General features: G+C 73.6%; 11 non-coding genes across 11 annotated transcripts; all 11 read right to left on the minus strand.

Annotated features, from left to right (window-relative positions):
* Positions 1-31: 31 nt before the first annotated feature.
* Positions 32-150, minus strand: LOC131493802 (5S ribosomal RNA). The gene has a single exon (XR_009252885.1). It is a non-coding gene; the product is annotated as a 5S ribosomal RNA (ribosomal RNA).
* A 1,131-nt stretch (positions 151-1,281) lies between these two features.
* LOC131493803 (5S ribosomal RNA) lies at positions 1,282-1,400 on the minus strand. Its single transcript, XR_009252886.1, has one exon. It is a non-coding gene; the product is annotated as a 5S ribosomal RNA (ribosomal RNA).
* A 1,133-nt stretch (positions 1,401-2,533) lies between these two features.
* On the minus strand, positions 2,534-2,652 carry LOC131493804 (5S ribosomal RNA). The gene has a single exon (XR_009252887.1). It is a non-coding gene; the product is annotated as a 5S ribosomal RNA (ribosomal RNA).
* Positions 2,653-3,785: 1,133 nt separating this feature from the next.
* LOC131493806 (5S ribosomal RNA) lies at positions 3,786-3,904 on the minus strand. The gene has a single exon (XR_009252889.1). It is a non-coding gene; the product is annotated as a 5S ribosomal RNA (ribosomal RNA).
* Positions 3,905-5,036: 1,132 nt separating this feature from the next.
* LOC131493807 (5S ribosomal RNA) lies at positions 5,037-5,155 on the minus strand. Its single transcript, XR_009252890.1, has one exon. It is a non-coding gene; the product is annotated as a 5S ribosomal RNA (ribosomal RNA).
* Positions 5,156-6,285: 1,130 nt separating this feature from the next.
* Positions 6,286-6,404, minus strand: LOC131493808 (5S ribosomal RNA). Its single transcript, XR_009252891.1, has one exon. It is a non-coding gene; the product is annotated as a 5S ribosomal RNA (ribosomal RNA).
* Positions 6,405-7,534: 1,130 nt separating this feature from the next.
* On the minus strand, positions 7,535-7,653 carry LOC131493809 (5S ribosomal RNA). Its single transcript, XR_009252892.1, has one exon. It is a non-coding gene; the product is annotated as a 5S ribosomal RNA (ribosomal RNA).
* Positions 7,654-8,783: 1,130 nt separating this feature from the next.
* Positions 8,784-8,902, minus strand: LOC131493810 (5S ribosomal RNA). The gene has a single exon (XR_009252893.1). It is a non-coding gene; the product is annotated as a 5S ribosomal RNA (ribosomal RNA).
* A 1,131-nt stretch (positions 8,903-10,033) lies between these two features.
* Positions 10,034-10,152, minus strand: LOC131493811 (5S ribosomal RNA). The gene has a single exon (XR_009252894.1). It is a non-coding gene; the product is annotated as a 5S ribosomal RNA (ribosomal RNA).
* A 1,130-nt stretch (positions 10,153-11,282) lies between these two features.
* Positions 11,283-11,401, minus strand: LOC131493812 (5S ribosomal RNA). The gene has a single exon (XR_009252895.1). It is a non-coding gene; the product is annotated as a 5S ribosomal RNA (ribosomal RNA).
* Positions 11,402-12,532: 1,131 nt separating this feature from the next.
* On the minus strand, positions 12,533-12,651 carry LOC131493813 (5S ribosomal RNA). Its single transcript, XR_009252896.1, has one exon. It is a non-coding gene; the product is annotated as a 5S ribosomal RNA (ribosomal RNA).
* Between the last annotated feature and the right edge of the window lie 986 nt (positions 12,652-13,637).

Below are 13,637 nucleotides of genomic sequence, written 5' to 3' on the forward strand. Positions count from 1 at the left end.
GAGGCCAAAGGCCAAAGGCCAAAAGCGAAAAAGCCTACAGCACCCGGTATTCCCAGGCGGTCTCCCATCCAAGTACTAACCAGGCCCGACCCTGCTTAGCTTCCGAGATCAGACGAGATCGGGCGCGTTCAGGGTGGTATGGCCGTAGACGCGGGCGGCTGGCGCTGGGCGCCTCAAGAGCCTGCTCCACGCGTCCCCAGCCCAGCGGGTGCGGCGCTTCACCCGTGCACGCGCCTGCCTGCCTGCCTGCCTGCCTGCCGCCGCCCTCCGCCGCGGGCCCCGGGCGGGTGGCGGAGGCCGCGCAAGAGGACCCTGGCAAGGCGCTGAGGCGCAAGCCCCGGCGTTCTCCGATCCCGGGACTCTTGCAGGCCGCTCCCGGCTTGGCCCCACGCCCGCCTCCGCTTCCATCCGGCACCGCACCGGACCGCACGTCACCGCACCAGGTCGGGCTACTCACTGGCAAGAGGGTGGAAGCGAGCGTGGGGCATCCGGCCGGCCGTGCCTTCCGGGGCCCGCCCCGCCGGGGTGTCGGCGCCTCCTCCCCAGCCCCAGGGCGAGCGCAGCCAGCCACCCGGCCTTCTCCTCCCGTCTGCCCCACCTGGTGCATACCCACCCCGGAGGCGCCAGCGCCCCCAGTGAACATCAACAGCCCGAGCCCGCTGCCCTAGCGGGGCCTCGCGAAATGCCAGGGACCCTGCCTGGGGATGAGGGCTCGAGGGAGGGGAGAGGTCCAGGACCCAGGGAGCCCAGGCGTGTGGCGGAGTGGGAGTCTGGGGTCTCGCGGCCCCGCCCGCCCGCTCCTGGTTCTCGCATCCACCCACCCAGCCCCCACCCTCCAGTCCCCGGGCGCCAGCCTCCGGTCCCGCCCTCACCGCACACCCCCCCACCCCTCCGTGCGGGTGCGGGTGCCGGTGTGGGTGGTGTCTCAGGAAAGGTGCAAAGCTGGGACGTGGCTTCCAGCCGGTGCAGTGGGATCTGGCCGGGTGCGGGGAGCGGGGAGCGGGGAGCGTGCCCCTCGTGAAGTGCCGGGTGGGGGGGGAGGGGGGGGGTTGTGTGCGGGCTTGGGGTGCGTGGCGGGGCGGGGCGGGGCGGGGCCGGGCCAGGCCAGGCCAGGCTGCTTTGCTGGCCCGGGAGGGGCAGAGGGATCCGTGGCTGGGATGTGTTTGGCCCCAGCAGCCGCGCTCCCTGGGGAGAGAGGGACCCAGGGAGGGAGGGGGGGAGGGGCGGCGGGCGCCAAAGGAGAGGTCAAGGAGGCCAAAGGCCAAAGGCCAAAAGCGAAAAAGCCTACAGCACCCGGTATTCCCAGGCGGTCTCCCATCCAAGTACTAACCAGGCCCGACCCTGCTTAGCTTCCGAGATCAGACGAGATCGGGCGCGTTCAGGGTGGTATGGCCGTAGACGCGGGCGGCTGGCGCTGGGCGCCTCAAGAGCCTGCTCCACGCGTCCCCAGCCCAGCGGGTGCGGCGCTTCACCCGTGCACGCGCCTGCCTGCCTGCCTGCCTGCCTGCCGCCGCCCTCCGCCGCGGGCCCCGGGCGGGTGGCGGAGGCCGCGCAAGAGGACCCTGGCAAGGCGCTGAGGCGCAAGCCCCGGCGTTCTCCGATCCCGGGACTCTTGCAGGCCGCTCCCGGCTTGGCCCCACGCCCGCCTCCGCTTCCATCCGGCACCGCACCGGACCGCACGTCACCGCACCAGGTCGGGCTACTCACTGGCAAGAGGGTGGAAGCGAGCGTGGGGCATCCGGCCGGCCGTGCCTTCCGGGGCCCGCCCCGCCGGGGTGTCGGCGCCTCCTCCCCAGCCCCAGGGCGAGCGCAGCCAGCCACCCGGCCTTCTCCTCCCGTCTGCCCCACCTGGTGCATACCCACCCCGGAGGCGCCAGCGCCCCCAGTGAACATCAACAGCCCGAGCCCGCTGCCCTAGCGGGGCCTCGCGAAATGCCAGGGACCCTGCCTGGGGATGAGGGCTCGAGGGAGGGGAGAGGTCCAGGACCCAGGGAGCCCAGGCGTGTGGCGGAGTGGGAGTCTGGGGTCTCGCGGCCCCGCCCGCCCGCTCCTGGTTCTCGCATCCACCCACCCAGCCCCCACCCTCCAGTCCCCGGGCGCCAGCCTCCGGTCCCGCCCTCACCGCACACCCCCCCACCCCTCCGTGCGGGTGCGGGTGCCGGTGTGGGTGGTGTCTCAGGAAAGGTGCAAAGCTGGGACGTGGCTTCCAGCCGGTGCAGTGGGATCTGGCCGGGTGCGGGGAGCGGGGAGCGGGGAGCGTGCCCCTCGTGAAGTGCCGGGTGGGGGGGGAGGGGGGGGGTTGTGTGCGGGCTTGGGGTGCGTGGCGGGGCGGGGCGGGGCGGGGCCGGGCCAGGCCAGGCCAGGCTGCTTTGCTGGCCCGGGAGGGGCAGAGGGATCCGTGGCTGGGATGTGTTTGGCCCCAGCAGCCGCGCTCCCTGGGGAGAGAGGGACCCAGGGAGGGAGGGGGGGGGAGGGGCGGCGGGCGCCAAAGGAGAGGTCAAGGAGGCCAAAGGCCAAAGGCCAAAAGCGAAAAAGCCTACAGCACCCGGTATTCCCAGGCGGTCTCCCATCCAAGTACTAACCAGGCCCGACCCTGCTTAGCTTCCGAGATCAGACGAGATCGGGCGCGTTCAGGGTGGTATGGCCGTAGACGCGGGCGGCTGGCGCTGGGCGCCTCAAGAGCCTGCTCCACGCGTCCCCAGCCCAGCGGGTGCGGCGCTTCACCCGTGCACGCGCCTGCCTGCCTGCCTGCCTGCCTGCCGCCGCCCTCCGCCGCGGGCCCCGGGCGGGTGGCGGAGGCCGCGCAAGAGGACCCTGGCAAGGCGCTGAGGCGCAAGCCCCGGCGTTCTCCGATCCCGGGACTCTTGCAGGCCGCTCCCGGCTTGGCCCCACGCCCGCCTCCGCTTCCATCCGGCACCGCACCGGACCGCACGTCACCGCACCAGGTCGGGCTACTCACTGGCAAGAGGGTGGAAGCGAGCGTGGGGCATCCGGCCGGCCGTGCCTTCCGGGGCCCGCCCCGCCGGGGTGTCGGCGCCTCCTCCCCAGCCCCAGGGCGAGCGCAGCCAGCCACCCGGCCTTCTCCTCCCGTCTGCCCCACCTGGTGCATACCCACCCCGGAGGCGCCAGCGCCCCCAGTGAACATCAACAGCCCGAGCCCGCTGCCCTAGCGGGGCCTCGCGAAATGCCAGGGACCCTGCCTGGGGATGAGGGCTCGAGGGAGGGGAGAGGTCCAGGACCCAGGGAGCCCAGGCGTGTGGCGGAGTGGGAGTCTGGGGTCTCGCGGCCCCGCCCGCCCGCTCCTGGTTCTCGCATCCACCCACCCAGCCCCCACCCTCCAGTCCCCGGGCGCCAGCCTCCGGTCCCGCCCTCACCGCACACCCCCCCACCCCTCCGTGCGGGTGCGGGTGCCGGTGTGGGTGGTGTCTCAGGAAAGGTGCAAAGCTGGGACGTGGCTTCCAGCCGGTGCAGTGGGATCTGGCCGGGTGCGGGGAGCGGGGAGCGGGGAGCGTGCCCCTCGTGAAGTGCCGGGTGGGGGGGGAGGGGGGGGGTTGTGTGCGGGCTTGGGGTGCGTGGCGGGGCGGGGCGGGGCGGGGCCGGGCCAGGCCAGGCCAGGCTGCTTTGCTGGCCCGGGAGGGGCAGAGGGATCCGTGGCTGGGATGTGTTTGGCCCCAGCAGCCGCGCTCCCTGGGGAGAGAGGGACCCAGGGAGGGAGGGGGGGGGAGGGGCGGCGGGCGCCAAAGGAGAGGTCAAGGAGGCCAAAGGCCAAAGGCCAAAAGCGAAAAAGCCTACAGCACCCGGTATTCCCAGGCGGTCTCCCATCCAAGTACTAACCAGGCCCGACCCTGCTTAGCTTCCGAGATCAGACGAGATCGGGCGCGTTCAGGGTGGTATGGCCGTAGACGCGGGCGGCTGGCGCTGGGCGCCTCAAGAGCCTGCTCCACGCGTCCCCAGCCCAGCGGGTGCGGCGCTTCACCCGTGCACGCGCCTGCCTGCCTGCCTGCCTGCCTGCCGCCGCCCTCCGCCGCGGGCCCCGGGCGGGTGGCGGAGGCCGCGCAAGAGGACCCTGGCAAGGCGCTGAGGCGCAAGCCCCGGCGTTCTCCGATCCCGGGACTCTTGCAGGCCGCTCCCGGCTTGGCCCCACGCCCGCCTCCGCTTCCATCCGGCACCGCACCGGACCGCACGTCACCGCACCAGGTCGGGCTACTCACTGGCAAGAGGGTGGAAGCGAGCGTGGGGCATCCGGCCGGCCGTGCCTTCCGGGGCCCGCCCCGCCGGGGTGTCGGCGCCTCCTCCCCAGCCCCAGGGCGAGCGCAGCCAGCCACCCGGCCTTCTCCTCCCGTCTGCCCCACCTGGTGCATACCCACCCCGGAGGCGCCAGCGCCCCCAGTGAACATCAACAGCCCGAGCCCGCTGCCCTAGCGGGGCCTCGCGAAATGCCAGGGACCCTGCCTGGGGATGAGGGCTCGAGGGAGGGGAGAGGTCCAGGACCCAGGGAGCCCAGGCGTGTGGCGGAGTGGGAGTCTGGGGTCTCGCGGCCCCGCCCGCCCGCTCCTGGTTCTCGCATCCACCCACCCAGCCCCCACCCTCCAGTCCCCGGGCGCCAGCCTCCGGTCCCGCCCTCACCGCACACCCCCCCACCCCTCCGTGCGGGTGCGGGTGCCGGTGTGGGTGGTGTCTCAGGAAAGGTGCAAAGCTGGGACGTGGCTTCCAGCAGGTGCAGTGGGATCTGGCCGGGTGCGGGGAGCGGGGAGCGGGGAGCGTGCCCCTCGTGAAGTGCCGGGTGGGGGGGGAGGGGGGGGGGTTGTGTGCGGGCTTGGGGTGCGTGGCGGGGCGGGGCGGGGCGGGGCCGGGCCAGGCCAGGCCAGGCTGCTTTGCTGGCCCGGGAGGGGCAGAGGGATCCGTGGCTGGGATGTGTTTGGCCCCAGCAGCCGCGCTCCCTGGGGAGAGAGGGACCCAGGGAGGGAGGGGGGGAGGGGCGGCGGGCGCCAAAGGAGAGGTCAAGGAGGCCAAAGGCCAAAGGCCAAAAGCGAAAAAGCCTACAGCACCCGGTATTCCCAGGCGGTCTCCCATCCAAGTACTAACCAGGCCCGACCCTGCTTAGCTTCCGAGATCAGACGAGATCGGGCGCGTTCAGGGTGGTATGGCCGTAGACGCGGGCGGCTGGCGCTGGGCGCCTCAAGAGCCTGCTCCACGCGTCCCCAGCCCAGCGGGTGCGGCGCTTCACCCGTGCACGCGCCTGCCTGCCTGCCTGCCTGCCTGCCGCCGCCCTCCGCCGCGGGCCCCGGGCGGGTGGCGGAGGCCGCGCAAGAGGACCCTGGCAAGGCGCTGAGGCGCAAGCCCCGGCGTTCTCCGATCCCGGGACTCTTGCAGGCCGCTCCCGGCTTGGCCCCACGCCCGCCTCCGCTTCCATCCGGCACCGCACCGGACCGCACGTCACCGCACCAGGTCGGGCTACTCACTGGCAAGAGGGTGGAAGCGAGCGTGGGGCATCCGGCCGGCCGTGCCTTCCGGGGCCCGCCCCGCCGGGGTGTCGGCGCCTCCTCCCCAGCCCCAGGGCGAGCGCAGCCAGCCACACGGCCTTCTCCTCCCATCTGCCCCACCTGGTGCATACCCACCCCGGAGGCGCCAGCGCCCCCAGTGAACATCAACAGCCCGAGCCCGCTGCCCTAGCGGGGCCTCGCGAAATGCCAGGGACCCTGCCTGGGGATGAGGGCTCGAGGGAGGGGAGAGGTCCAGGACCCAGGGAGCCCAGACGTGTGGCGGAGTGGGAGTCTGGGGTCTCGCGGCCCCGCCCGCCCGCTCCTGGTTCTCGCATCCACCCACCCAGCCCCCACCCTCCAGTCCCCGGGCGCCAGCCTCCGGTCCCGCCCTCACCGCACACCCCCCCACCCCTCCGTGCGGGTGCGGGTGCCGGTGTGGGTGGTGTCTCAGGAAAGGTGCAAAGCTGGGACGTGGCTTCCAGCCGGTGCAGTGGGATCTGGCCGGGTGCGGGGAGCGGGGAGCGGGGAGCGTGCCCCTCGTGAAGTGCCGGGTGGGGGGGGAGGGGGGGGGTTGTGTGCGGGCTTGGGGTGCGTGGCGGGGCGGGGCGGGGCGGGGCCGGGCCAGGCCAGGCCAGGCTGCTTTGCTGGCCCGGGAGGGGCAGAGGGATCCGTGGCTGGGATGTGTTTGGCCCCAGCAGCCGCGCTCCCTGGGGAGAGAGGGACCCAGGGAGGGAGGGGGGAGGGGCGGCGGGCGCCAAAGGAGAGGTCAAGGAGGCCAAAGGCCAAAGGCCAAAAGCGAAAAAGCCTACAGCACCCGGTATTCCCAGGCGGTCTCCCATCCAAGTACTAACCAGGCCCGACCCTGCTTAGCTTCCGAGATCAGACGAGATCGGGCGCGTTCAGGGTGGTATGGCCGTAGACGCGGGCGGCTGGCGCTGGGCGCCTCAAGAGCCTGCTCCACGCGTCCCCAGCCCAGCGGGTGCGGCGCTTCACCCGTGCACGCGCCTGCCTGCCTGCCTGCCTGCCTGCCGCCGCCCTCCGCCGCGGGCCCCGGGCGGGTGGCGGAGGCCGCGCAAGAGGACCCTGGCAAGGCGCTGAGGCGCAAGCCCCGGCGTTCTCCGATCCCGGGACTCTTGCAGGCCGCTCCCGGCTTGGCCCCACGCCCGCCTCCGCTTCCATCCGGCACCGCACCGGACCGCACGTCACCGCACCAGGTCGGGCTACTCACTGGCAAGAGGGTGGAAGCGAGCGTGGGGCATCCGGCCGGCCGTGCCTTCCGGGGCCCGCCCCGCCGGGGTGTCGGCGCCTCCTCCCCAGCCCCAGGGCGAGCGCAGCCAGCCACCCGGCCTTCTCCTCCCGTCTGCCCCACCTGGTGCATACCCACCCCGGAGGCGCCAGCGCCCCCAGTGAACATCAACAGCCCGAGCCCGCTGCCCTAGCGGGGCCTCGCGAAATGCCAGGGACCCTGCCTGGGGATGAGGGCTCGAGGGAGGGGAGAGGTCCAGGACCCAGGGAGCCCAGGCGTGTGGCGGAGTGGGAGTCTGGGGTCTCGCGGCCCCGCCCGCCCGCTCCTGGTTCTCGCATCCACCCACCCAGCCCCCACCCTCCAGTCCCCGGGCGCCAGCCTCCGGTCCCGCCCTCACCGCACACCCCCCCACCCCTCCGTGCGGGTGCGGGTGCCGGTGTGGGTGGTGTCTCAGGAAAGGTGCAAAGCTGGGACGTGGCTTCCAGCCGGTGCAGTGGGATCTGGCCGGGTGCGGGGAGCGGGGAGCGGGGAGCGTGCCCCTCGTGAAGTGCCGGGTGGGGGGGGAGGGGGGGATTGTGTGCGGGCTTGGGGTGCGTGGCGGGGCGGGGCGGGGCGGGGCCGGGCCAGGCCAGGCCAGGCTGCTTTGCTGGCCCGGGAGGGGCAGAGGGATCCGTGGCTGGGATGTGTTTGGCCCCAGCAGCCGCGCTCCCTGGGGAGAGAGGGACCCAGGGAGGGAGGGGGGGAGGGGCGGCGGGCGCCAAAGGAGAGGTCAAGGAGGCCAAAGGCCAAAGGCCAAAAGCGAAAAAGCCTACAGCACCCGGTATTCCCAGGCGGTCTCCCATCCAAGTACTAACCAGGCCCGACCCTGCTTAGCTTCCGAGATCAGACGAGATCGGGCGCGTTCAGGGTGGTATGGCCGTAGACGCGGGCGGCTGGCGCTGGGCGCCTCAAGAGCCTGCTCCACGCGTCCCCAGCCCAGCGGGTGCGGCGCTTCACCCGTGCACGCGCCTGCCTGCCTGCCTGCCTGCCTGCCGCCGCCCTCCGCCGCGGGCCCCGGGCGGGTGGCGGAGGCCGCGCAAGAGGACCCTGGCAAGGCGCTGAGGCGCAAGCCCCGGCGTTCTCCGATCCCGGGACTCTTGCAGGCCGCTCCCGGCTTGGCCCCACGCCCGCCTCCGCTTCCATCCGGCACCGCACCGGACCGCACGTCACCGCACCAGGTCGGGCTACTCACTGGCAAGAGGGTGGAAGCGAGCGTGGGGCATCCGGCCGGCCGTGCCTTCCGGGGCCCGCCCCGCCGGGGTGTCGGCGCCTCCTCCCCAGCCCCAGGGCGAGCGCAGCCAGCCACCCGGCCTTCTCCTCCCGTCTGCCCCACCTGGTGCATACCCACCCCGGAGGCGCCAGCGCCCCCAGTGAACATCAACAGCCCGAGCCCGCTGCCCTAGCGGGGCCTCGCGAAATGCCAGGGACCCTGCCTGGGGATGAGGGCTCGAGGGAGGGGAGAGGTCCAGGACCCAGGGAGCCCAGACGTGTGGCGGAGTGGGAGTCTGGGGTCTCGCGGCCCCGCCCGCCCGCTCCTGGTTCTCGCATCCACCCACCCAGCCCCCACCCTCCAGTCCCCGGGCGCCAGCCTCCGGTCCCGCCCTCACCGCACACCCCCCCACCCCTCCGTGCGGGTGCGGGTGCCGGTGTGGGTGGTGTCTCAGGAAAGGTGCAAAGCTGGGACGTGGCTTCCAGCCGGTGCAGTGGGATCTGGCCGGGTGCGGGGAGCGGGGAGCGGGGAGCGTGCCCCTCGTGAAGTGCCGGGTGGGGGGGGAGGGGGGGGGTTGTGTGCGGGCTTGGGGTGCGTGGCGGGGCGGGGCGGGGCGGGGCCGGGCCAGGCCAGGCCAGGCTGCTTTGCTGGCCCGGGAGGGGCAGAGGGATCCGTGGCTGGGATGTGTTTGGCCCCAGCAGCCGCGCTCCCTGGGGAGAGAGGGACCCAGGGAGGGAGGGGGGAGGGGCGGCGGGCGCCAAAGGAGAGGTCAAGGAGGCCAAAGGCCAAAGGCCAAAAGCGAAAAAGCCTACAGCACCCGGTATTCCCAGGCGGTCTCCCATCCAAGTACTAACCAGGCCCGACCCTGCTTAGCTTCCGAGATCAGACGAGATCGGGCGCGTTCAGGGTGGTATGGCCGTAGACGCGGGCGGCTGGCGCTGGGCGCCTCAAAAGCCTGCTCCACGCGTCCCCAGCCCAGCGGGTGCGGCGCTTCACCCGTGCACGCGCCTGCCTGCCTGCCTGCCTGCCTGCCGCCGCCCTCCGCCGCGGGCCCCGGGCGGGTGGCGGAGGCCGCGCAAGAGGACCCTGGCAAGGCGCTGAGGCGCAAGCCCCGGCGTTCTCCGATCCCGGGACTCTTGCAGGCCGCTCCCGGCTTGGCCCCACGCCCGCCTCCGCTTCCATCCGGCACCGCACCGGACCGCACGTCACCGCACCAGGTCGGGCTACTCACTGGCAAGAGGGTGGAAGCGAGCGTGGGGCATCCGGCCGGCCGTGCCTTCCGGGGCCCGCCCCGCCGGGGTGTCGGCGCCTCCTCCCCAGCCCCAGGGCGAGCGCAGCCAGCCACCCGGCCTTCTCCTCCCGTCTGCCCCACCTGGTGCATACCCACCCCGGAGGCGCCAGCGCCCCCAGTGAACATCAACAGCCCGAGCCCGCTGCCCTAGCGGGGCCTCGCGAAATGCCAGGGACCCTGCCTGGGGATGAGGGCTCGAGGGAGGGGAGAGGTCCAGGACCCAGGGAGCCCAGGCGTGTGGCGGAGTGGGAGTCTGGGGTCTCGCGGCCCCGCCCGCCCGCTCCTGGTTCTCGCATCCACCCACCCAGCCCCCACCCTCCAGTCCCCGGGCGCCAGCCTCCGGTCCCGCCCTCACCGCACACCCCCCCACCCCTCCGTGCGGGTGCGGGTGCCGGTGTGGGTGGTGTCTCAGGAAAGGTGCAAAGCTGGGACGTGGCTTCCAGCCGGTGCAGTGGGATCTGGCCGGGTGCGGGGAGCGGGGAGCGGGGAGCGTGCCCCTCGTGAAGTGCCGGGTGGGGGGGGAGGGGGGGGGTTGTGTGCGGGCTTGGGGTGCGTGGCGGGGCGGGGCGGGGCGGGGCCGGGCCAGGCCAGGCCAGGCTGCTTTGCTGGCCCGGGAGGGGCAGAGGGATCCGTGGCTGGGATGTGTTTGGCCCCAGCAGCCGCGCTCCCTGGGGAGAGAGGGACCCAGGGAGGGAGGGGGGGAGGGGCGGCGGGCGCCAAAGGAGAGGTCAAGGAGGCCAAAGGCCAAAGGCCAAAAGCGAAAAAGCCTACAGCACCCGGTATTCCCAGGCGGTCTCCCATCCAAGTACTAACCAGGCCCGACCCTGCTTAGCTTCCGAGATCAGACGAGATCGGGCGCGTTCAGGGTGGTATGGCCGTAGACGCGGGCGGCTGGCGCTGGGCGCCTCAAGAGCCTGCTCCACGCGTCCCCAGCCCAGCGGGTGCGGCGCTTCACCCGTGCACGCGCCTGCCTGCCTGCCTGCCTGCCTGCCGCCGCCCTCCGCCGCGGGCCCCGGGCGGGTGGCGGAGGCCGCGCAAGAGGACCCTGGCAAGGCGCTGAGGCGCAAGCCCCGGCGTTCTCCGATCCCGGGACTCTTGCAGGCCGCTCCCGGCTTGGCCCCACGCCCGCCTCCGCTTCCATCCGGCACCGCACCGGACCGCACGTCACCGCACCAGGTCGGGCTACTCACTGGCAAGAGGGTGGAAGCGAGCGTGGGGCATCCGGCCGGCCGTGCCTTCCGGGGCCCGCCCCGCCGGGGTGTCGGCGCCTCCTCCCCAGCCCCAGGGCGAGCGCAGCCAGCCACCCGGCCTTCTCCTCCCGTCTGCCCCACCTGGTGCATACCCACCCCGGAGGCGCCAGCGCCCCCAGTGAACATCAACAGCCCGAGCCCGCTGCCCTAGCGGGGCCTCGCGAAATGCCAGGGACCCTGCCTGGGGATGAGGGCTCGAGGGAGGGGAGAGGTCCAGGACCCAGGGAGCCCAGGCGTGTGGCGGAGTGGGAGTCTGGGGTCTCGCGGCCCCGCCCGCCCGCTCCTGGTTCTCGCATCCACCCACCCAGCCCCCACCCTCCAGTCCCCGGGCGCCAGCCTCCGGTCCCGCCCTCACCGCACACCCCCCCACCCCTCCGTGCGGGTGCGGGTGCCGGTGTGGGTGGTGTCTCAGGAAAGGTGCAAAGCTGGGACGTGGCTTCCAGCCGGTGCAGTGGGATCTGGCCGGGTGCGGGGAGCGGGGAGCGGGGAGCGTGCCCCTCGTGAAGTGCCGGGTGAGGGGGGAGGGGGGGGGTGTGTGCGGGCTTGGGGTGCGTGGCGGGGCGGGGCGGGGCGGGGCCGGGCCAGGCCAGGCCAGGCTGCTTTGCTGGCCCGGGAGGGGCAGAGGGATCCGTGGCTGGGATGTGTTTGGCCCCAGCAGCCGCGCTCCCTGGGGAGAGAGGGACCCAGGGAGGGAGGGGGGGAGGGGCGGCGGGCGCCAAAGGAGAGGTCAAGGAGGCCAAAGGCCAAAGGCCAAAAGCGAAAAAGCCTACAGCACCCGGTATTCCCAGGCGGTCTCCCATCCAAGTACTAACCAGGCCCGACCCTGCTTAGCTTCCGAGATCAGACGAGATCGGGCGCGTTCAGGGTGGTATGGCCGTAGACGCGGGCGGCTGGCGCTGGGCGCCTCAAGAGCCTGCTCCACGCGTCCCCAGCCCAGCGGGTGCGGCGCTTCACCCGTGCACGCGCCTGCCTGCCTGCCTGCCTGCCTGCCGCCGCCCTCCGCCGCGGGCCCCGGGCGGGTGGCGGAGGCCGCGCAAGAGGACCCTGGCAAGGCGCTGAGGCGCAAGCCCCGGCGTTCTCCGATCCCGGGACTCTTGCAGGCCGCTCCCGGCTTGGCCCCACGCCCGCCTCCGCTTCCATCCGGCACCGCACCGGACCGCACGTCACCGCACCAGGTCGGGCTACTCACTGGCAAGAGGGTGGAAGCGAGCGTGGGGCATCCGGCCGGCCGTGCCTTCCGGGGCCCGCCCCGCCGGGGTGTCGGCGCCTCCTCCCCAGCCCCAGGGCGAGCGCAGCCAGCCACACGGCCTTCTCCTCCCATCTGCCCCACCTGGTGCATACCCACCCCGGAGGCGCCAGCGCCCCCAGTGAACATCAACAGCCCGAGCCCGCTGCCCTAGCGGGGCCTCGCGAAATGCCAGGGACCCTGCCTGGGGATGAGGGCTCGAGGGAGGGGAGAGGTCCAGGACCCAGGGAGCCCAGACGTGTGGCGGAGTGGGAGTCTGGGGTCTCGCGGCCCCGCCCGCCCGCTCCTGGTTCTCGCATCCACCCACCCAGCCCCCACCCTCCAGTCCCCGGGCGCCAGCCTCCGGTCCCGCCCTCACCGCACACCCCCCCACCCCTCCGTGCGGGTGCGGGTGCCGGTGTGGGGTGGTGTCTCAGGAAAGGTGCAAAGCTGGGACGTGGCTTCCAGCCGGTGCAGTGGGATCTGGCCGGGTGCGGGGAGCGGGGAGCGGGGAGCGTGCCCCTCGTGAAGTGCCGGGTGGGGGGGGAGGGGGGGGGTTGTGTGCGGGCTTGGGGTGCGTGGCGGGGCGGGGCGGGGCGGGGCCGGGCCAGGCCAGGCCAGGCTGCTTTGCTGGCCCGGGAGGGGCAGAGGGATCCGTGGCTGGGATGTGTTTGGCCCCAGCAGCCGCGCTCCCTGGGGAGAGAGGGACCCAGGGAGGGAGGGGGGAGGGGCGGCGGGCGCCAAAGGAGAGGTCAAGGAGGCCAAAGGCCAAAGGCCAAAAGCGAAAAAGCCTACAGCACCCGGTATTCCCAGGCGGTCTCCCATCCAAGTACTAACCAGGCCCGACCCTGCTTAGCTTCCGAGATCAGACGAGATCGGGCGCGTTCAGGGTGGTATGGCCGTAGACGCGGGCGGCTGGCGCTGGGCGCCTCAAGAGCCTGCTCCACGCGTCCCCAGCCCAGCGGGTGCGGCGCTTCACCCGTGCACGCGCCTGCCTGCCTGCCTGCCTGCCTGCCGCCGCCCTCCGCCGCGGGCCCCGGGCGGGTGGCGGAGGCCGCGCAAGAGGACCCTGGCAAGGCGCTGAGGCGCAAGCCCCGGCGTTCTCCGATCCCGGGACTCTTGCAGGCCGCTCCCGGCTTGGCCCCACGCCCGCCTCCGCTTCCATCCGGCACCGCACCGGACCGCACGTCACCGCACCAGGTCGGGCTACTCACTGGCAAGAGGGTGGAAGCGAGCGTGGGGCATCCGGCCGGCCGTGCCTTCCGGGGCCCGCCCCGCCGGGGTGTCGGCGCCTCCTCCCCAGCCCCAGGGCGAGCGCAGCCAGCCACCCGGCCTTCTCCTCCCGTCTGCCCCACCTGGTGCATACCCACCCCGGAGGCGCCAGCGCCCCCAGTGAACATCAACAGCCCGAGCCCGCTGCCCTAGCGGGGCCTCGCGAAATGCCAGGGACCCTGCCTGGGGATGAGGGCTCGAGGGAGGGGAGAGGTCCAGGACCCAGGGAGCCCAGGCGTGTGGCGGAGTGGGAGTCTGGGGTCTCGCGGCCCCGCCCGCCCGCTCCTGGTTCTCGCATCCACCCACCCAGCCCCCACCCTCCAGTCCCCGGGCGCCAGCCTCCGGTCCCGCCCTCACCGCACACCCCCCCACCCCTCCGTGCGGGTGCGGGTGCCGGTGTGGGTGGTGTCTCAGGAAAGGTGCAAAGCTGGGACGTGGCTTCCAGCCGGTGCAGTGGGATCTGGCCGGGTGCGGGGAGCGGGGAGCGGGGAGCGTGCCCCTCGTGAAGTGCCGGGTGGGGGGGGAGGGGGGGATTGTGTGCGGGCTTGGGGTGCGTGGCGGGGCGGGGCGGGGCGGGGCCGGGCCAGGCCAGGCCAGGCTGCTTTGCTGGCCCGGGAGGGG

This window comes from Neofelis nebulosa, chromosome 13, assembly GCF_028018385.1.
Source record: "Neofelis nebulosa isolate mNeoNeb1 chromosome 13, mNeoNeb1.pri, whole genome shotgun sequence".
Classification (NCBI taxonomy): Eukaryota; Metazoa; Chordata; class Mammalia; order Carnivora; family Felidae; genus Neofelis; species Neofelis nebulosa.